Source organism: Varanus komodoensis, unplaced genomic scaffold, assembly GCF_004798865.1.
Source record: "Varanus komodoensis strain SLA01 unplaced genomic scaffold, ASM479886v1 scaffold11, whole genome shotgun sequence".
Classification (NCBI taxonomy): Eukaryota; Metazoa; Chordata; class Lepidosauria; order Squamata; family Varanidae; genus Varanus; species Varanus komodoensis.
In genome coordinates this window covers 21,785,855-21,809,865 of record NW_025335317.1, presented here as the reverse complement: position 1 = coordinate 21,809,865, position 24,011 = coordinate 21,785,855, and positions in this window count along the sequence as shown.

The following is a 24,011-nucleotide window of genomic DNA, read 5'->3' as shown; positions in this document are numbered from 1 at the left end:
TTCAGTTAATGATACAGGATGGTTCTTCCACAAAAGTCTCATATCTAGAAAGCATATAAGCAATATTATTCCTCTTTAGTGGAATACAGAATATTGTCATTCTGAAACAATTCACATTTTGCAGATGAAAAGTAGTTTTGAATATTAGATCAACAGCTGCTATCAAAATGTTATAACTGAAAGTTCCTTATTAGGCAGGACATCTGTAGGAAATTCAAAAGAAGTTACAGTACTTTTGATAAGATTCATGAGGGGACTATCTTTATTTCATAGAATCATAGATTAGTAGAGTTGGAAGGTGCCAGAGGACCATCAGGTCAAACCCCCTACTCAGTGCAGGACTCCAAGTTAAACGATTCTCTCAGGTGGCCGTCCAGCTGCATCTTGAATGCCTCCAGTGTGGGAGAGCCCACAACCTCCCTAGGTCATGGGTTCCATTGCTGTACTGCTCTAACAGGACCTTCTCCCTGACGTTCACCTGAAACCTGGCTTCCTGTAACTTGAGCCTCTTATTCTGTGTCCTGCACTCTGGCATAATCGAGAAGAGATCCTGGCCCTCTTCTTTGTGACAGTCATTCAAGTATTTGTAGAGTGTTTTCAGGGTTTTGGTGCTTAACTTTAAAGTCCTAAAAATGACCCAAATATCTGCAGGAGCACCTCTTTCTATATCATGACATAGCCTTTTGGGGCACACTCCTATGAGAGTTAGGACAGAAAAAGCCTGCAAGTTGTACCGCTCTGACTACGGAATATGGTTTACATGGAGAGGTAACAGGCACATAGAGTTATTTCATACCAGCTTATCTATGAATTTTAATTGCTGTTTTTCCCATTCTATTTGCTGATTTCTCTATGATGATTATTATTATTGTTATCTCTATTATGATGTGTCATTTAATACTATTTTTATATTGCTCAGATAGCCATAAGGACAAAGGACTAAACAGACAGATAGTTAGGCAGATGATTTCAAACCATAAAGACCAGGGTTAATCAGACCCTGAACGAAACTGAGACCTATACAATGCTCTTCCAAAGATGGGGGACATTAGGGTTTAATTCCATGCCACTGCACATCCTGTTTCTAGGTGTATCATTCCCAGATGTTCAAAAAATAGAGGTCAAGTAAACCATAAATACTTTGCAAGTACAGAAAACACAAGGAGGATGCAGCTGCTTCTTGAAATAGACTTCATAAACTAAAATGTCAGATGTACTGATGTGCAGTTGGGTAAGATACGTTCTTAAAGGCATTAAAAACCTGACATTATTTTTAAAGGTCCGGAATGAGTCTTGCTAGCAGATGGTAACCAACATGCTGCCATGCCAAGATTACACATTTGAACACCACTCCCTATCAGTCTGCCATATATCAGAGGCAGTTTTTGAAATGAGAGAAAGGCTGCTTGCCACAACTAATTCCTCCTTTCTGAAGGAAATTAAATAGAAGTATAATTGTATGATCATAAAGGTTTGACAAGAGCAAAGAAATTTCTTGTCCCTACTTTTTGGTAAAACCCACTTCATTTCCATTTAAGTTGGACTGATGGTTTTGCTGCAATTAAAGAAAGCATATTGAAGCAAATGCAGCCTAACTTCTTCTGTACTCAAGGCACCTCAATCAAGAAAACCATTTCAAGGTACACTCCATTAACACATATTGTGTCCAACCCATTAAGCATTTCCAAGGTGACATTCCAAAACAAATGTTTGTTTTTAAAAGCTTTGCTGGAAAACTGAAGGGGGATTAAAAAATCACTTCTGTTAGAAAACCTCATATCAGAGGCCAAGGAAGATTATGCTTCATCTTAATTTTGTTTGTCCAATCATGCAGAAAGCATTGCTCTTCAGTGGAAGTGTTTTCCTTTAGACCTTTGTTCTTGCTAGCTTCAGATGGCTTCTTTGCATTACTGTCATTAGTAACAGCACAACTTGCTGAGACAAGTACAAACAACAAATACGTAAATAGATTGCTTTTGTTGAAATATCTATCTGAATGCAAGTTATCACAATATGAAAAATAGGAGAAAAAGATAGAAATATCATTTTTATTGAAAACACTGTTACTTTATAACATTATTTCTTCCATTCCCTCACCTACTATCAAATTCTAAGAAATAGGAGGCAGACCTTAAGCAAGGCCATATATCTCCTAAAAATCTGCAAATGAAAAGATTAGACAACACTTACTCTAATGTGTGTAAGTTCATCCCTATCAACCAGAAGGATTGGTAGTAATATACGAATTTATCACCTACAGACAACATTATCCTGATTAGCAATACCTGCCTTTCTACATTCCATAACCACCCTTGTAAAAGGTAGAATGATTTATTTTGTAACAGCATTTTTGACGAACTACCAGATCAGTTAGCAAAATGTAGCGATGTAGCAAGTGTGCACACACAAATAATTGTTGGTATGGCTTGACTACCAGAATAATTTTAATAAAGTGAACTTTGGAAGACAGGAGTCCTAATTAAATTAATTAAGAACAAGTAAGTTCAAAGTACATAAATTATAGGTCATTTGTACTTTTTAGCTTGTGTCACCCTTATCTCCACAGTAATACATTCATTACTTAGATACCATGTACTATCAGCAGCTGATTCCTGGAGAAAGGGAGGGAGAGGTGCAGTATTTCCCATTCTTGACCTCATACTTATCATGATATTCAATCAGGAATGAGGAGAAGAAAATTAAATGGTACAAGAAAGTGGGTGAAAAGATGAGACAATTTTATTAAAGAAGCAATTGAAGGAAGAAAGGGAACTTGCTTGATAGGCAGTTAACATCCCTCTCCTGACCATGAGCATTTAGCAGAAGGTGCCAAGGGGTATCACTGCTCCTTCCTCTGCATTTGATATTTCAGCATGCTTGACATAGCCAACCCTTTCTCCTCAACTTCCCCCATCTCTGATTACTGCTGTCTCTAGCTATAAATCAAGGGTATGATTAGAAGTGTTATATTGCATCTGATCCAGTTCTGGAATAACCCAACTTGTTGGGACATAATCTATGGCAGATTTACATTTCAATTTTCTTCTGCAATCCTGGATGCTAAAACATCCCAGTCTGAATCTGAATCAGATCCAGTTCCTTCAGTGTTGAAGCACAACCTGTGGGGTCCTCTTATCCATGAGACTCTTTTCACATCTATATGACCATGCTGGGTGAGATCATTAAGGAGTTTGAGACGAGATGTCACATGTGTGCTTTAAAATAATTGGGTAGGGTGCTTCTCCAAAGTCGGAAGCTCTGCATTATGAAGGCAGGCAAACCTTGCCTGGGGTGACACCCCAACCCAGGACTGCTCTCGCAAGTGAAATTCAACAGGCACCAACTCTGTATTACTTTCAGGGCCAGGTTGAACATTTTTATTTTCCTGAGCATTTAGTCTGATTATTTGGTGATAAAACAGGTTCACTGGTTTGTTCGTTTGTTTGACACTCACTCAGTGTTATGGTTTGATACTATATCCTTGTTTTCATTATACTGGTGGCAAGGAGCTCACTTTAGAAAATGTTGGAACAAACAAACAAACATATTATCCACAAATATCCTAAGCTATATGCATTTTCTACAATGTCATCAAGAGATTTAGTTACAATAGTTTGGGGAGAAGCAAGTTCCACCCCTTTCACTTATGCACATTTCTGAGCTAAAATGAGGTCCCTCTTCCTTCTTCCATTTTATGAGTCTGGATCATACATATGAATAAACTGTGTCTAGTTTGTACCTTATTATACACATAAAAATGCATCTGAAGTGGGCACATCCAGAAATTTGAGAAACACAGTTTGGCTCCCACAGACAATGTGGCTAGTCCATAATGGATTAAATGAGCCCTGGTTAGTCAAAGCTGAGCTAAACAGGGGTGAGGGAGAGAAAGAGCCAGAGAAAGAGGCTAGAAGATGTGAGTGGGGAGAAACAGCAAGGTAAGAAGTCGGGTGAGACACATTGGCACTACAAGTGGGAGCAAGGGGAAACATCAAGGCATGGCTGTAGAGGAGGGAGAAAGCGCAAGACTAGTGGGTAGAAAGAAGAGAAACATACTGCTGCCCCAACATTTCCCAAGACTCTTCTAGGAATGGTTTTTGAAGGGAGCATGGGTACGGAGAGCTCTGTGGATACTGCTGGATGTTCCTGGAAATACCAGGGTGCCATGAACACCATATTGGGGACTCCTCATTTAAGGAACGGAATAGAAAGAAACTCAACAAAGCAGCAGCTGTTATTTATTTAAGATGGTAGCTCTACAATAATTGAAATGTCATTCAAGAGTTGGTAAACTTAATAGTTTCATGGATTTAAGTAGTTCAGAAAGACATCAGTATAGCTATGATTTTAAGAAATGAAAAATCTTACAAAAACTTGAAATAAGCACTAGGATGCAGTGAGAATGTGGCATTAAAATATATGTGAAAGGGATACGAATGCTGAATTCTGTGAAACTCATTATGACAACTACAGAACTCTGAAGTTTTGGGGCTTGGCATACAGTTTTTCTCCCTATGCAAGTCAAAGAAGTGGATCCTCCCTGCCTTGACAAGCATGGGAAAAAAGAAAGCTTGTTCCCCTGAAGAAATATCCCAGGAACGAAGCCGACCCCTGCAAGCATCCTCAGAGGGGAGCATGCAAAGCTGCAGCAAAGCCAAATACTTCTGGTCTGGGTCTTGTCTAAACCAAAGTGAAATCACAGCACATCTGAAGCAATAAATAAGATTCTGAATATTTTTCTGTGAACACCTGTAAAAATAATATACTAGTTTCTAAGAAAATAAGCAGAATTTATTGTAATGGCCACAATAAATTTTAATTCTTTAATATGAAAACACAAGAACATTAAAGGAGTTTTAAGTTTACACCTGTTCTCCAGCCTCTTTGTGTTTGTGCGATCACTGCAAAAGCTTGGATTCAGATATACCATGTCAAAAATACATATTTTTATTGTTAAAAATGTCAGACTTCTTATAACAGTCAGAAATGTCTTTTGGAGCAGCAAAGTTCAAAAGGTCATCAACCTGACAGATCTTTGACACATGATGATAGGTACAAGCAACAGATCTACTACTTTATTGCCTGAAACATCCTTCAACAGAATGAGGCAATCAATGAGGAATAATAAATCTCACATGGAGTAAAGAACTACCCCCACTTGTAAATGTATGAGTGGAAGATCATCACAGGCATTTTTCATCTCTGAGAGAATGGCCACTCCTTTTAAAAACCCAACACTTATTCTTTCACTTGCTTATTCTTCCTTCTATGTCATGCTTCTATTTAGGGACAAGGACAGGGAATCTGCCTGTCTGATCCCAAGGTCCTTCACACACAATATGATGGCCTTTATTCCCAGACTAAATCACAGTCATATTACTTACGAAAAACCTTCCTTTTCCTGCTCTTTTTAGGGCACCATGTTTGATCACTCCCACACGTGTGCCAACATACAGTGAGCTCTTAGTAAACATCTGTGGTGCCTCAAGGAAAATTTCTACCAGCGCTTCTCTTGCAGCCATCACTCTGGTACAGAAGACTAAAGAGCCTTTGCTTTTATGGATAGCTCATTGTTGCTGGCCTTAACCCCTTTCTCTTCTGAAGTTGTTGTCATGGTTACAAGTTAGTTGTCATGATTAATGCATGGACTAATTCAGGGTAAATGCAAGCCACCATCAATTTGCAGATGAGATATTAAAAATAAGTACTTATTTGAATGATTTCAAGGCAGCCTAAGCTGAAGATTTTTCAGGTGTTCCATTCCTCCAATGAGTGGAACTTACCATATTTGTCTACCATCTTCTGTCAGTAAAGTGACAGCTGCTTCTACTGTTTCTCATGAATTATGTCCCTTTCTTCAGAGAAGACATAGTTATTGATTAATGCTGTACCAAGGTCTTTACCTCAAGTGTAGTGTGGATGCATTTAATTTTCTTTCAGAACAAACCCATATGTGAGATTAATTATAGGAAGTCTGGAAGAGTAAATCTTGCATCCATTCACTAAAGCATTTTGCAAGGAGTACTTATGTGATTCATAACAAATGCTTCACAATATATTGCATCATTTACATTTCATGTAACAGCCTTCATCTTGATAATAGGGGAGGAAGGAGGATCCATGTATATGTTGTCTTGTGTCCTTTGAACATGCCAGCAACAGTGCAGCTGCAAATTCCACTCAGATTAGACATTGAGAAACCAGTTTAGTATACAAACATAAAGCACATTTAACTTTTACTGTAATGCAATAAAAAGGAAGTGTTTTATGTATTAGCAACTTCTGCATGTATATGATTTCAAATATACCTCAAACTATATTTGGCATTTCATCAGATCTAGGTGCCCAGTTACATTAACCTTGTGGGGTTGTAATCTCTATCGATTTCTATGGACAACTCTTACTTTTGTCCCTAGGGACATGTCCAAACAGATAAGTGTAAGTAAAGAAGAAACCTAGTCAGACAATGCATAGCTTTCTCAATATACTTTTTATATTTTTATCTCTTATTCTCCCCTTCATGGATTACTGCCTTGCTGTGGCAAAGAGGCTTGTGTAGCACAATGAAGCTATGAGCTATGCCATACAGGGGCACCGAAGATGGACAGGTTAAAGCAGAGAGCTCTGACAACATTCCTCCATGCTCTTCTGTTCCCCACCATCCCCTGAAGTCCACCCAAGCTCACACTAACGGATTCAGTGAGTCCATCTAGCCACCTCATCCTCTGCTGCCCCCCTCTTCTTTTGCCATCAATTGTTCCCAACATTAGGGTCCTCTCCAGTGAGTCCTTCCTTCTTGTTAGGTGGCCAATGAGAGTTTCATCTTCAGATCTGGCCTTCTAAAGAGCATTCAGGATTGATCTCCTCTAAGACTGTCCAAGGGACTCACAGGAGTCTCCTCCAGCACCGTAATTCAAAGGCCTCAATCCTTGGACGTTCAGCCTTCCTTATGGTCCAGCTTTCACAGCCACACATTGCAACTGGGAAAACCATAGCCTTGACTATACACAGCCTTGACTATACACTTTTGTTGGCAGGGTGATGTCTCTGCTTTTTAGTATGCTGTCTAGATTTGCCATAGCTTTCCTCCCCAGGAGCAAGTGTCTTTTAATTTCTTGGCTGCAATCACCATCTGAGGTGTTCTTGGAGACCAGGAAAATAAAATCTCTCTTCCCTTTACCTTCCCTTTAATATAAAATGGTAGAAAGCTGTGAAGGGTCAGTGGGCTTGCCACCTCTTTCAGACAGCAAGTTGCATGGAGCTTCCTGACTGGTGCTGGAAGTCCAGCAGCTTCTCCAGCCAGCTCATGGGGCAGGGAAAGGATACTTGGCAAGCAAGATGTCCCAGCCCTGTCACATGCTTTGCCTCACTTGCCTTTTGCTATCCTGGCCAGAATGAGCCACACCTGAAGTAAAGCAGGGAGAAGGGGGAAAAAAGAGAAAAGGGGGAGGATAAAAGAAGGGCAGGAGAGAGGGCAAGAAGAAGACACACAGGAAAAGCCACAATGATGGCAGAGGAATTCTAGGGCACATGGAAGTGTTTCTGCTGTACAGCATAATACACGTTTGTTTTAGTGTGATTTAGCATGCTACCCAGAAAATAGCCCACTTTTATTTATTTTTATTTTATTTTTCAATTTATATCCTGCCTTTTTCCTACAAAGGGCTCAAGGCAGCTTACATCATTCTCCTCCTCCATCTTCTCCCCACAACAACAACCCTGTGAGGTAGGTTGGGCTGAGAGTCTGCGACTGGCCCAAAGTCACCCAGTTGGCTCCCTGGCTGAGCGGGGACTAGAACCTAGATCGCCTGAGTCCCAGTCCCATGCTCTTAACCACTGCGCCACACTGGCTCTCACTTTTCTCTATCTTAATAGCAAGAATGTGCAATACATACCCACTAATACATAAGGAATGCAACACATACAGGGCATGTAATAGCCTCTTTCAAATTTTGGAGTCCAGGTCTGTCTTTGCACAGGCCAAAGATAAGGACACAGATCTTAGAGGAACTGGAATGAAGAAAAACTGCCTGCAGCTCTGAACATGGCTGAAGAATGGACAGGGAGATTTCTGGAAATAACAGGCTAAAAGGGCAGCCCTGGACTGAATGGAAAAGGAGAAAAGAAGGCAGTGAGAAATTATCTGCATCTTGGATTAAACTGTTGGGCAAACTATATAGAGATGGCAAGGCATAGGATTGTGTTTAGAATTTTTAGCATACAAAGGGTAGACGAGAATGCAGGAATCTGGAGGCTGGGCTGGAACTATGTAATTCATAAATAAAGGATTCTGGATACAAGTAGTTAGAGGAATTTGATCCACAGAAAAAAGGCATTACAATATAATACAGTGAATTAATGAAATGCACTAGAGTTTTTGTCCAATACACTGGGCATTTTTTTCCCTTTTTTGTAGGTGGGTGAGATTTAAGTATTTTTTACTTTCAGTCAGTCATATTCAGTTGACTTGAATTATAATTTTCATTTTTTAGATTTTAATTCATTTCTTCATGAAGTCTTCATTTGAGAGACACTTAAGAAAGCAACAACAAATGAAATTTTCCATTACTGTTGCAAAAGTCTATAACAAAACTAAAACTAAAGTATGATTTTCAGATTCTAGAGTATTCTTTCAGGATATCAAACCTTTCAGATTTAAAGAAGACAAAGAAAGGATGCTTATTTTAGAGAAAAGGCAAATACTCTCTGCTTAAAGACCGGGTCAAAAGGTCAGCTGGTTAATTAATTTGCCTTTCATCATTTGCTCTGTCCTTTGAGTTGACATGTATGTATAATTGTGGAGTTCTGTGTCCAAACCACCTGACATTTTCAGAGATTCTAGTAGACCCTCAGGGTGTCCTATCTGCCAAAGTCTGAAAAGGTTAGAAAAAGGATGCTGGTGTTATTGGCAAGGTGAGGGGAGGCAGGAATGCATATTTTAAAAAAGAAAAGAAGCCTCAATATGTTAAGCAACAGATCAAGTTGACTTTAGTTATCTCAGGGGCTTTGCATCCAAATGGCATGACATTCTCAGGCATCCCCGTACTTCGTCTGGGCATTCAGAATACCAACCCCAAGAAGGGTGGTTATACCATTTGTGTCTCTGCTATGGCATTATACCTATGCTTGGTGGTTGGTTTTGTATGTAATATCCTGTGTCATAATATATTGGCTACTTTATATTTTGTCCCAGCATCATTATTGCAACCCTAATAAACGATTGAGCACTACTGTTGGTTGAATCTCAGCTTTCCTGCTGCAACGTGATCCGGTTGGGGACATTTACTTCTTCCTTTATCTCTGCAGAAGTTTGGTGATAGACGATTCAAATGACTGAAAAGGGAGGTCAAATCTCTGCCTGAACATAATGTTTCATATATCTCTCCTTCATAAAGATTAAAGAAAAAAGCAGGGATAAGCACCACAGCTTCACCACAGCACCACAGCTTCACCACATTGCAAGAAGGTGAGGATATATCTAGTATACTATCTAGTACCGTAAGACACATCTCTTTTTCCACAACTCCAAAAGGCAGTAGGTTGTGGAAAGAGGAGCAGGCCTGAGGATGGATGGATCAGTCTGGTAAGCTACACTGGCTGGACATTTCCTGTCCCTGCTCTAAAATCAAAATGTGAAATTGACAAGACTGGGAATTGAAGTTCTACAGTTAAACTAGAAAAGTTTGTATGCATTTTTATAAGAAGTACAGAGGATAGCCACAAAATTGGTGGAAAATGCACATACTATTGTCAATGGAATGGTTTGACAGTTGTTTCCCATCTTGCCATCCTCTGACAATGTCTCCCTTTTCATTTAAAACTCCATTGATAAGAGGAGGGAGCATAGCTGCAGTGTGTTGAATTCACTCCTTTGGCTCTTCCACATTTATTCCCATTGTCACCACTTAATGTACACAAAAGACACAACAGTGTGAAAGTACAAAATAATTGTATAGCATCACAAAGTATAAGTAAACAAAATATATTTATTTTAGGCTATGCACACATGCAGACAGAGAAAGAGAGAGTAAACTAATAAGTGAAAGTCAAACTAAATGTTCAGCTAATTATGCATAGTGAAGCTATGTGTGACAGTTTTATTTACCCTTGTGTAAGAATGCATAATACCAATTCAGATTGGTACCCCAGGATGGGGTGGGGAGTAAAGGCTATTCCACCCCCTGTCAAATCTACCTCATGCTGAGGAGACGGGGATGGTCAAAAGGAGATGAAACTTAATGGAAACTTTTCCTTTGTTTAAACCCACCACCAAAGATGAAGTGGTGTTTGGAGGGGGAATGGACTGGGCAAAATTTAACCCTCTTCCATAGTGTTTTGGAACACTATGTTCTCAAAACAAATAGAGGTTGTGCATGATTACAGACTTAAATGAAAATAAAAGTGTAATTATCTATACATGTATTTTGATCCTGAGAGTGAGGATACTCCAGTGGCATTACAACTGATGACATGAAATATGGCAGGGCATTTGAATATTATTTGATTAACAAGTTTTTGTAAGATGGTAATGTTATGGATTCTGTGCACTCTGGTCATGCCATGAGGAATGTGTTAGTCCTTAAATTTCCAGAAGACGCTTGGTTGTTTTTATTGAAATGGGTTAATGCAGCCATCCTTCTGAAAAGAGAGAGAAGGAGGCCACTTCACAATGAACCACACGGGAATCATTTTCAAGAAAGGACCCCCAAATGATCCACAGAGCACCATGGGCACATAACTTTGAAGAAAGAAAAAATGTGCCTGTGAATACAAATCTTAGCATTTATATACAGAATTTAGCTAATTTGATATTACAGGAAAGGGGATAGAAAGGTCCATTTTTGTTTTGAATGGTTCTTGTTATAAGTCATTGCACCAGCATCAGATGGAGAACTTTCTTTCTCAAGGAAATCAAATTACCTTCTGCCTTACTCAGCAGCCTTTATGTTCTATGTACATTTTTTACACAGAAGTAAATTTACACATTTATTCTTTACAGTGCCTTCTGGCTCCCCGCTCCATCCTTAAAAGCCTTTTCTAATGTAGAATTCTATATAAGATCACTAGACTATTTTTAAACTGTATTTAAAAATAGTGGGAATAGACATTTTGTATGACCTAAGACTAGCTTGCTTCGATAACGTTTAAAACTTTTTTAGAATTTGATGTGGAGGGTTAATTGTACAACTATTGCAGAGCATTAGCACATTTCCCTGAAGACTGTCCTTTGTCTTTCTACTGATTATCAATAGTGTTTCGAACATTAAGATATATTGTTAATGAAAAAAGCCATCACAGAAGGTCATTCATTTTGAGAAATTTGTCTCCAACTCCAGACTTCATCATCCCATACATTAGTTCAGACAGACACATGTGGACTGGAGACACACACAACAGGGATGCTGAGTTACATTTTCAGTCCTGCTCTGACACCACATGGTGTTGACTTCCATGCCTTTAAGACAACCTGCAAAGTGTCAGTGCCTACACAGGAAAACTTTAACAACCGTACACAAATGCTTGCAACACGTTCTGGAACTCCAGCTTCACAAGGAGTTCAACTCCACACCTAAGTGGAGATGCAGCTCTGTGGCCCCATGCAATGCATAATTTTCTTTCCCGTGATGCGTAATTTTCTTTCCCGTGATGCGTTATAGTTCTAGAATAATTCGTATGATTTGAGTGCTTTATTGATCCATGATTGTTTTGACCATTTATTTTTGTAATGAATTTGTTATTTTTGCCATACCTGTCTCAGTTTGAGTGTTCCAAATGTGGCAAATGGTTATATAAAACTAGATATAAGAGGATAGGATTTTAGCTCCAAGTATAGTGGGGACTGCAGGTGGCGCAGTGGTTTAAACCGCTGTGCTGCTGGGCTGGTTGATCGAAAGGTCACCGGTTTGAATCTGCACAACGGGGAGAGTTCCCGTTGCTCCGTCCCAGCTCCTGCCAACCTTGCAGTTCAAAAGCATGCAAATGTGACTAGATAAAAAGGTACCACTTCGGTGGGCAGGTAACAGTGTTCCGTGCACTTCGGTGTTTAGTCATGCCGGCCACATGACCATGGAGACTGTCCGCGGACAAGCGCTGGCTCCCTCAGCTAGGAAACGGAGATGAGCACCGCCCCCTAGAGTCAGGCATGACTGGACTTAATGTCAAGGGGAAACCTTTACCTTTATAACTGGGGTGAAGAACCTGTGGCCCTCCCTTTGCTGTTGCATTCAGACTATCAGAAATATTAGGTGTTCTAGTCCTGCAACTTCTAGAGTTTAGAAGTTGCAGGACTAGTACATTTAAGTAACTCAGATTTTCTGTGAATAGAGTTTATATATTTATTTTTTGATTCTGTGAACTGCCCAGGGAGCCTAGGGTAGTGTATAAATAGAACAAATAAATATATAAATACTCTTGGTTAACCAGAACTCAAGCAACCAGAACTTTCAAGCAACTGGCAAAAATGTTGAAGAAACAATACTTTAAAATAATTAAAATCAATTTCCAGCAAGTTTAAACTTGGTGCGCCACACCATGAGTAAGCCCACATGTTTGTCTGCCAGTCCTGACAACCAGTCAATCCATTGTTATTCAAATTTTGTGTTTTCACCCAATCCCAAGGATGCTGAAACAGGTCCCAAGTTAAGTGTAAATGCTTAATGCTTACCCTCAAGCAGAAGATGGAAATATGCAAATATGCAAGAGGCTTGAGAAAGGTGAGAGTCCTACTGTGCTCATGGAGTAATTTAATGTTGGTTCATCAACAACCTATAACATTAAGGTACAGCCTCAGAAGATAGAGGTTTGTCTTTAATTGTCTTAATTTGATTTTAATTACTGTATTTCAATATTAATATCAAGTCAATACAGATTTTATGGTATGCTGTGCTGTGAGGTACAATATTAATTAGGCCTATTTTTAACAGTAACTCTCAAGCAACCAGAAACTACATTTATCTGGCATTTATCAATCCCTATGGTTAACTGAGAGTCTACTGTAAATCTGTGTGTGTGTGTATATAGATGTATGTGACTACATGTATATGTACACTGAGAAATACACAATATTTTCTGTGGCTTCTTTGCAATTTGTATAATTTATGTTGATTCTTGCTAATTCACAATGATCCTAATACCAGCACTATAAAAATGAAGGACTAATGGGTTATTGTGGCAAAGAACTCTAGACTATTCAGCAATGGAAATTTGGGATAAATGCCACAAGGGACTATGTACTGGATAGGAGCTGCAGCTTTTTCTGTAGGGAGAGAGAAGTGTACAATAAATGAATCGGAGAGTATGCAAAGGAAGCCGTTATAGTGGAATTGCCTTGGTTCATTCATGAACTCTTACAGAGCCTCCAGACATCATTGTCTTCTATTCATAACCCTCCCATCAGAAGCATTGCTAGTCCTGAGCCCACAGGTCTCAGGGCCCCAGGGTCTATAGTCATTTGGTATCAACAGAACGCTTTTTTGTCTACATGGGGCAATTTTCAATGAAAATTGTGTCTGGAAGGAAGAGGTCAGCCCTGCCCTTCCCACATTCTGCAATCTCCTTCAAAATCTTGGTGACATGGCAACTAAGCTCAAACTATTCTGGCTTGAGTATATGGAGAAAAACTCCTAGTAGATGGGACTAGTCCTTGGTATGCACCTATGTTTAGGCATACATAGGGAAAATGGGAAAGATTTAACATCTCACTGCCTCTACTTGATTTTTTATTTGTTTTCCAGTAGAGCTTTTTTGGGTTATCCAGGGCTCATTCTATGCTAGTCCCAAGGACATCTTGGATCCATCCACCATCCACTGTAATATTTTTGTTGGGCACTTCTGCAACAAAATCTTTTGCCTCTGCCAGGTCTTAGACACCAGTGTTATAGCAGCTGAATCTGCACCTTCAGAAATAAAGCCCCATTCCCCCGAAAAAAAAAATCCCTCACCAAATGTGTAGTTTACAAACAGCCCTAGCCAGTGAAGTTTTCACCTCCCTTCCAATTTCCCTCTCTTTTGGTCTTTTCTCTGTTTATTTAGATTATAAGCCCCCAGGCACAGATCAATTCTTTCTATTTTAGTGCATCACCTTCTTCACTTTGATAAATAATAAATGATGATGATGCACAGGGCTGAAGCTGAATCTGTTTGCAAACCTAAAGGGTTAGCTTAAGTGAAAGCTTGAAGAAAATCTAGATCAGTGTTAATTAATAATTACCTATTTTGAATAATTGGTGCACCTTCATTTCTCAGTTTGATTTCCCCAATCTGCATTATCTGCAGTATATCTAGAAATTCCTAGCCTACTCCAGTAATTCATATTGATTTATCTGCATAACTTTCAAGTGGAAGCCAAAAGAAAACAGTAAATAACAGTGCCTTAGCATTGCCATCTATCAAGTAAATTCACACATTTTCATATACATGTTGATAGGAATTAAGCATTTTGGAAGTTTACTGTATTGTCACATCTAAGCTCTGAAAAAACCCACACTTTGCTGAAAAATGCATCTTGTCCTTCAGATGTTGTAAAGCACTTTATATTTAAAGAGAAGGAGACATAAAAGACACAAAGCTAGATGACAGAATAGAGCAAATGCAAGGCACTAAACATTACTTCTACTTCTTCTATATGATCTTTTCTTCCGTCAGCTTTTAATTTGTCAATAAATCCTGTCTTGCATCATGATGCTGTTTGGCCATACCTAGCAGTGAGTTGAAATTGCCTGGACAAGTATTGACTACTATATGTATTCTATATGTATAGTATACCTATACATTATATATACATAGTATATGCATTCACACTATTCAAAGTATATATGTATTCACAGTATATTTGTATTCATTGTAAGAAAACCACTCAAATCTTATGGAAGATAGATTATTTTATCTTATTTTGATTTTAGTTTTACTCTTTTTTTTTGTGGGAGGGGAGGTCAATTTTGAAACAGTGTTTGCTGAGATGCATCATTTTGAAGGACAAATATGTTGTAAGCTGTTCTGAGATGTTGTCGTAAAGGACGGCATATAAATGTTTTAAATAAATAAAAAATAAAATAAATATTTCTAATGAAATTTAGCAAGACACATAGAGAAGGACTTAGTACTTAATACCATAGAGGCATCGTTAGCTGAGTAGGTTCTACTTTGTACCCTCAGGTACTAAGTTGTAATTTATTAAAGTTGTAGGCAAGGCAAGCATATTGTAAGCATCAATAGAAATAGTGTCTGTCTCTGTGTATATAAGATTTTATTTTAGATTTTATTAAACTTTATTATTCAATGTGAATTTTAAAAGGAGAACTATGATAGGAACAAAATTACCACGAGTCAGAAGCCTTTATTCAGTCACAAATCGGCTATATAAATAGCTGTGTCTGAGATAAGATTTATATTTCATATTGGTTTCTTTCATCCTTCATATATCTGTTTTTTTCCTTCATGAAAATGGGAACAAGTGAAAGGGGATGTCAAATCTTTACAAGAAATCTTTTAATTTCCTGGTTATGATTCAATAGTGTGAGTTAATTTGCCTCCTCTTTTCCATGGTGAATAAATTTTCTACATTATATTTATTGCTGAAATTAAAGATAAACATTCACTTGTACATTTTAGAATTATCTAGTTATTCTGTAATTTTACAGATATTTGACTTTACAGTACATTAACTATACAAAACTGTATCTAATGTGGTGCCATGAAGAAGAGAGAAATGAGAGATGGATTGACATTTTCCTTGATCGCTAGCATGTTTATAATTATATAGTATTATCCAAGTTTGCTACACACACTGATATGGTTGCAACATGGAAACCAGGAGGTTTTTCTTTGTCTTGAAAACTAAGCAGCCATGTTCATTATGTTAGTACTTTCCAACCATGTAATGGCAAAAGGACTGGGGGAAGAAAGAGCAGAGAAAACTGTAGCTGTTTTACCTCCCACTATATTTGTCAATTTAAAGAGACAGAATGTCTGCATTTAAACCTGGAAACACTACATATCAAGACATCATATTCTAGTAACCGGCACAAATATTTCAAGTACTTCACAACTTGTATGAGTTTGGCAAAGAAAGTAGTTAACAGGACAGATGGGCTAATAGTGGAATATTCAGAACAAAATCACCTATTTCTGCTTTCTGTTCAACTGAAAGTAATATTGAATGAGGAATCATAGTATTAAAGAAACTGAAATCTTTCTCTATCTCTTGCTTGAAAAATACTGCCATCCCTATTTTTGGAAATCTGTTTCTCTATGGCACAGCACCGTGTGGAGCCTTCTCCAAAGGTTAGGCCACTAGCTCTGTTCACGCATCATTACAGGTACCAGTTAAAACTATTTTCTGTGTGCGCTCTCTCTCTCTCTCTCTCTCTCTCTCTCTCTCTCTCTCTCTCTCTCTCTCTCAACTCCAGGGGGCCTTTGGTTGAGCTAGCAGTTAAGTTTTAAGGCTGATTTTACAAGTGATTCTTCTCAGTCTTATGATTCTCATATGAATATAATTTCCTGGTTCTATGAGTTCTTTACTTACACCGCTCAGCCATGCTAAATCAGGCCAGCATTCTGTTCAACAGCAGCGAACCAGCTGCTTACAGGATCTTACAAGTAGGACATGAATGCAACTGGACCTTCCTGCCCAAGATCCCGGCAACTGCTATACACAGGCACAATGCCTCTGATTCTGGAGGGAGCACACAGCCACCAGGGACTGGTCTGTTTGACACTGCAGTTTGGACTTGTGACCTGGGCTGGTGATTGGACTCTGGCTTTGGCCTGCCGAGACTTTGACTTGCCCTATTTCCTGGGTCCTGGTGCACTATCTGTTTCTCAGTTGCCCACACCCTGGATCCTTACACTACTGCAATGCAATGTCCCCACTTCCAACCCAGAGAGTCACCCCAGAAGACCACCACAGTCAGTGGTACTGAAAGCCTCTGAGAGGTCCAGCAGTATCAACTGGGGCACACTTCCCCTGTCTCTTTCCTGGCACAGGTCAACATACAGGGTTTCCAAGGTTGTTTCCATGCCAAAACCCAGCCTGAAACCTGACTGAAATAGATCCAGATACTCAGTCTCATCCAAGAGTGCCTGGAATTGATCAACAACCATCCCCTCAAGAACCTTGCCCAGAAAAGGAATAGTTGCTACTAACCTAAAGTTATTAAAGTCATCCAGGTCAATGTAGGATTTCTTCAGAAATGGTTTCACCATCATCTCTTTATGGCAACATGGGACCACTATCTCACACAAAGAAGCATTAATCACCTCCCTAGACAAGTCAGGTTGCTCCTTTCTAGCTGCCTTTTAAATGCCAGGAGGGCAAGGATCAAGTACAGATCTGACCAAGCACTTTGTCAAATTCCTTGAGCTGTACCAACTGAAACTCACCCAATAAAATTGGGCCAGGCTGTGCTCTCGATATGTCCACAGATTCAACTGCCTTAACTTGCAGATTAAAGATTCCTGCCACCACTGCCCCCAAAGTGCCAAGCAAAGATGTCCCTGGGCCCACCATGTAGTTATTCATGGACAACCCTGACAAGTTCCACTGGGTGGCAAATGGAAGACTGAACAGAAGCAGTGAGGTATGTTTCTTTGCTGCCCTCACTGCCTCCAAATATGCAGTACCTGACCAGGCATATGCAAGGGTTTGCTTTCTCCATTTGCACTCAAACCATATCCTAAGTGGTTTCATTAGTCTCAGTCCTGGAGTACAGCATGGAGCAGTATGAGGCCTACAACACTTAGGGGCAATCATCTCAAAAGCCCAGGTCATTTCTGTTTCCACAGAACAGCCAGGGCTTCAACAGGTGCCATATTATATAGCTCATCCCAATAAGCTACTGTGCATAATATGATGCTCTTTTCAACCAGTCTTACCTAGTTACAGAGAAATCAAGAAGGCTATCTGTGTTTTCTCTATAATGATTGGAGCAAATCTTACCAGAAATTGGAAAAAAATGTTCATAGAAACGTCTATAATAGATTTCGTTGTTGTTTGCAACCAATGAGTTTTCCAACTACATATGTCCAATAATTAACTAGCCAAATACTCATTCCAATTCACTGGTAGTTAGAGCAGCTGAGTATTTCTACTTAACCAGTAAGCAGCCCCACTAGTGCAGTTGAACTATTAGCCAGTACACTGAGGTAATCAACAGAAATGGTTTGAAACACTGCAAGCTGATAGTCATGCAGAGCATTTCCCCCACTAAAAAGGGATGGGGGGGGGAGATAAACTTGGTAAAAGCAAAAGTTGTAGACCAACTCATGGTTACTCAGCTAGAACACAGATATTTCAGCAGCTGTCTTCTCATTAAAAATAACAGGGACTGGGCATGCTGTAAGATATTTACTTCATTGTTCAAGTATACTGCAGGCTACATAAACAGTATTTTTATTTTTGATTTGCAGTGCTACTTTATCCTTGATTCCCCTTATACAAACCAACCATTGGTCCCTATACTAATAATTATCTTTGTTTTATTATCATTGGATACTGAACATTGTGGCTTTATTGTCTGAAGCAAATTCTTCAAAATTATTGATATATACATCTGTTTCTCATTTATTTATTTATTTATTTATTGGTAGCTATAATGAATAGTAAAAAGAGTGGCAATTTGCAGTGCTGAGAGATGAAAATTCCTAGGTATGAATAGTAAAAAGCTTATGAACTGTCTCTGTGCTGGTCCAAAAGGGTGGAGGAGGGCATTGTATGAAATCCATAGCCCACAGGCTATGGGGTGGCATATCAATAACTAATCTATGTTTTGAAATACCCTTAATAGGACCAACTAAAATGTCATAAAATAGTGTGCCAGCTTTTGAGTTCATCAGGCTGGATATTGCAAAAAGCAGTGGATATGAAAAGAAGAAAAACATAGTACACAATTAGGTTAGATGTGGTAGCCATTAGCACTACACTTGGACCTGATCTCCAGATGAAGGCCACGGACTGAATGAATTTCTATCTGCTATTAATTATGCCCTACTTTTTGAGGACCAAACTCCCCTCATCTTGATTCACAACTGCATCAGCAATTACATACACCTTTCAAGCTAAGTTGTGCCCTCTCATGTATTCTATCCCAAGATTGAAGCTACTTACAGTTTACCATATATTTTCATCTTCCTTTTTTCAAGCCTAGATTCTAATGGCAGCTCAGAGAGAGAGAAGGAAATTTCTCTAAAAAGGTAATCTAAAAGGAATCTAAAGGGAATCTGTGAGAAAGAAAAAAATAATTTCCAAAGCTTTGAGAAAAGGAATTTTGCAATCCCTAATTTGTCCAAATGCTGTAAATTTCTTAATCCACATAGCTAATTGGTTTTTGTAAGGAGTTTCTAAGCACTCTCTGCTTGCTGTTCCTCTGGGATACAATTCATTACTGCTTCAGCTTATGGTATGGCCAAAAAGCTCCCTTCTTAAAACCCTCAATTTTGTCAATGCACATTTGCATTTGCGTTTGGGCTGCAATTAGTGTCCAGGACATTATTATAAACTGAACACACACTCTGTATATGTAAAGAACTTAGTTTTAAATTCCAAGCAGTAGGTTAATTTACAAAAGAAATAGCTGTTGGTTTCTATTGCATCAAAGCACTGCAAGTTGGACAAATCCATAGTTCTAACAGACAGTTATAAAACTGGGAAATATTACTGTTTCTTGATCTGTCAAATATCTTCTTAAGAGCCCTGCATAGGGGAATCTTCAGTGTAGTTGCCTCAGTAAGCTGAAACATGGTGGATTTTCATCCATTTGCTTGCAGGTTCTCCATGAGACATAATATAGTCCTGCCTGCATAGCTATACACTGATCTAGCATGACGAGTCATCTTTCTTGAGCCTGAAAGATGAAGGTATGCAGCCAGAAGGGTGACCACATGTGGAAGCAGAGAGGAGTGTTGGATTTGATGGCCTTACAGGCCCCTTCCACTCTTATTCTATTCTAGTCCATTTTATTCATTACTGGAGAAAAATGTATGCCTTTATTAAAATGAAGATAGCTGACTGCAACTAAAGTAGCAGCAACAAGCAACAAAAAGATTATCATTTTTTCATGTGAAAATTGAACCATGTAATCATTGGACTATGTATGGACAGATGAATAAATTGCACAATTTAATTTAAATTTAGACTAATAATTTAATAAATTGAACCCCAAATAGTAATGTATTTTATCCATGAAATATGATTATAAATGTTTCATTTTAAAAAACAGTTCTTCTCAATTTATGCATACATTTAGTAACTATGGATAAAATGAGTTACATGAATGCCTACTGAACTACTTCGAAGATACCTGTGATGTAAAATGACCCATGTTGAATGGAGTATTAATTCTGGTACTTCCCAGTTCCAAAAGTACAACCATGCTGTTCATTTATAAAGACGCAATGACTGGAAACTAGATGTTATTCTTTTCTGTAGAATACATTATTATAACTGGTCAGATTTCCACTGTATACTTGGAAAGTGTCTGAAATATTCAATCAGGAATAGAAGAATTCATGTATAAGAACAAGAAAAATTGATGTTAGCTTTCAAAGAGGATGGGGCAAGTAGGTCTGCAAGTAGCCCTGACTGTAAGATAATAACAACATGAGCAGCACAAAATTACACTCAAAGTTCCTGATCCTAGTGAGGTGATGTGTGAAAGTTAGTCAGAATTTCTAGACAAATCATCACATTTATTTATCTGCATAGAAGACTCACACGAGGGGAATTCAGTTATTTATTTCCAAAATGCTATACAGAGCTTTTCTGGGCAAATATGCAAAAATGTTGTCCCATTAAAGAATTTAATTTAGTACTTTTAACCTTACTTTATTCCTGCTTCGATTTAACAACTTACTAGTATGTCATTTTCTTTCATGTGGCAACACCAGAAAAATGAGCAGTGCTTAGTAATTCATTCATTGAACACAAAACTGCTATGCCTGATAAATAAATAGAATCTATGGTGCCATATTTGTATGGCCCAAGGCCAATTGAGTAACCACTGTGGTAGTTTAGTGAGATGAATACTTACGTTAGGAGTTTATCATAATACAAATAATGTTTATCCTTGCTGGAAATCTGCAGCTGCTTTCTCCATGGATGCTTGACCACCTGCTCTTTGGGATATATTTAGCGCATGAGGCACCACTACACACCTTATATGTTTTGACAGATCTCTTATCCCTACCCCTGCTTGTATGGTTCATTTATTTCATACTTCCAGTAAATGGAGAAGGATAAGTAAGGGTAGGAAGGAGCTCAATATTCTGACACAGTTTGGGAAGAAAAGAAAGAAAATTGGCAGTCCTCCAGCTAATGATTCCCTGAATTATTGCATAGTTCAACTGCAAACACAAGAGTTCCTGCAGGTGTACTATACAAATGGGTAACAGATTAATTTTAAAAGCCACAGAATTGGAAATATTGGGCCTTATTCATATACTTTTCACAATGAAACCCACAACCAAGGGAGGTTGTGGAAACTCCCAAACCAGAAGCTTTCCAGATGCAACCGAACAGACTGAGAAGGATGGTTTAACCTGGAGTCATGCACTGAGCAGATTGTTGCAGCCAGCGGCCTTCTGGCCCCTTCCAGCTCTTAAAAGTATTCTGTCATTTCTGAACATTTTCCTACTTCTATATATTAATGTATGTGGTTTTGTATACATTTTAAAATGTATTTTACATTGCTGAAATGCTGTTTTATGCATACTGTTCTCAAATACATGCCAGCGTATCAGGTGACTTGCATATAAGACAAGGTTGCTATTTTGAGCTGTTTTTCTGGTGTGTGTCATATGTCAGGTGTAAAGACAGCCCCCAATTTTTGCTTCATTATTTTCAGTTTCAAGGGGTTCTTATATGCCAAGGGTATTTGTCAGCAGAAAGCTTGTGGACTCTTGCAATATCACTTAACTGTATTCTAGTTAATAGTTATTACCTTTCCAATTTGGAAGCTGATGGCTACCCGCAAAAGGGATCAGTCAGGGAGGGAGATTGGTTTCAGCGCTTCCGTTGGGAACAGGGGAGCAGGTGGGGCTAGGCCTGTGTGGGCAGACTGTCTCTCCACAGGGAAGGTTCCCCTTCCCAGCAGCCACCATCACAGCTGGGCCGGAAAGGTATACTGGAAGAGCAGGGTGAGCACTGAACTCAGGACTGATCCATGATGTGACACAACACAGGATGAGATCCCCTGGTACCAGTAAGGAGCTTTTAAAATGATTAACATAAATGACCTTGTAAATACAATTGCATTTATTATCTGTACTTTTTAAACAATGACTATAACATGATGAAAAATGCTCACCCAGCATATCAGATGATCCCCATTTTTGCCTTGCTATTTCTACTCTGAAGGCGCATCTTATATGCCAGTATATATTGTATATTCATTTTGTGCATATTTTCCTTAAGATTCTTATTTTTGTGCATACTATCCACCAATATAAGTTGCATGAGAAAGCTCACAAAAATACAAATTTTGGGATGAAGCTGTTTTGGCTTGCCAGAAGATTCAGGAAATACGAATTGGACAAATCTATTAAGAACAACAACTCCCCACAATGAAACTAATTTCTCACAAACCTTAGCAAGCAGTTGTGTTTGTCCTGCAATGGATTCACATTTTCATACACTAAAGTTGAATACTGGAAAGACTCTAGGTGGCTGAGCATTTGACTTAATGGTCAAAAAGGTATAAATGCCAGCCCTCCCACTCCCTGAAGGCCAAATTAACTTTTATCTTGGGGCAGAAGAGGCAGTATAATAACCAATCCCTTTTCACTTCCAAACTACCAGATGCTCAACATGGTATGTCTGATATACACATATTCGTATATATTCATTTTTCTTATACATGAAAGTAAGTTTTGCTTTTGCTCCTGATAATTAAAGCTTCTATGAACTGGAAAGCAATCTTTAACACCAGAATATGGCAGTTGAAAATGGATGTCTGTGCATCTATCAAACTAGCAGAAGTTTTCACCCCCAGAAAGAAGTGACATAAATTATTCAAATCATGTATGACTTTTATTTAAGTATTTTCATATATCAAGGGCAATTTTATTAAAACAGAAAGAGAAACAAGGAACTGTTTAAGGATGCAATTCTATGCATATTTGGCTTCTTTTGAGAAGAGAACTGAACAAGACAAAAATGTAGGAATGCTTTGTGTTATGTGCCCAAACTGCCACCATTTATGCCCTCTTCTCTAAGCATTTTCTGGTGCCAAATGGTGGAGTTGCAATGCAAATTAAAAATAGCTATGCCATTATGAGACCAAAATAACCCAACTGAAGATCTTACATGCCAAAAGTAATTTGCTATATTAAAATCAGCAGTACTGAAATTTTCCCAATTTTAATATGCAGCCCAATGTACATATTGTGAAGGAAAAAAGCATTCTGTTTTCCAAAATGTTAATACGCCTATATAAATACTTGAACTATTATTTTCCAGTTTTAACACAGCAGGGTTTTCATTGTTTGAATTGGATGCCTCCATTGCCGGGAACAATTTTCTTCGTATTGTGTGGAAACTGGCACATCCCAGCGTACAGAACAGGAAATAATGGACCCAAGTTACAGAAAACCAGAATTTGGCTAGATATCAGGGCGGGGGGGGGGAATCCTGACTGATAGAGCAAAACAACAATGGAACCAATTGTATGAGGAGGTTGTGGGTTCTCCCACACTAGAGGCATTCAAATACAACTGGATAGTCCTCTGAGAATGAGAGTTTAACTTGGAGTTCTCCACTGAGCACGTAGTAGGACTTTGTTCCACTGGTGCAACTCATAGTGGCACAGCAGCAGAATAGGATATTGCTCAATATTTTCAATTACTGTACCAAACTAACTATAATGTTCGTAACTCTTTGGCTGGAGAGGTATCTACTGTTGCCTCAGGTTTGATTCATGCTTTGGTTCATCACCAATCTACATGTTGTACGGTTATTAAAGCAAAATCTGTATGAATACCTGCACATTTGCAGCTATAATCCTAGCCTCTGACTGCTGGAC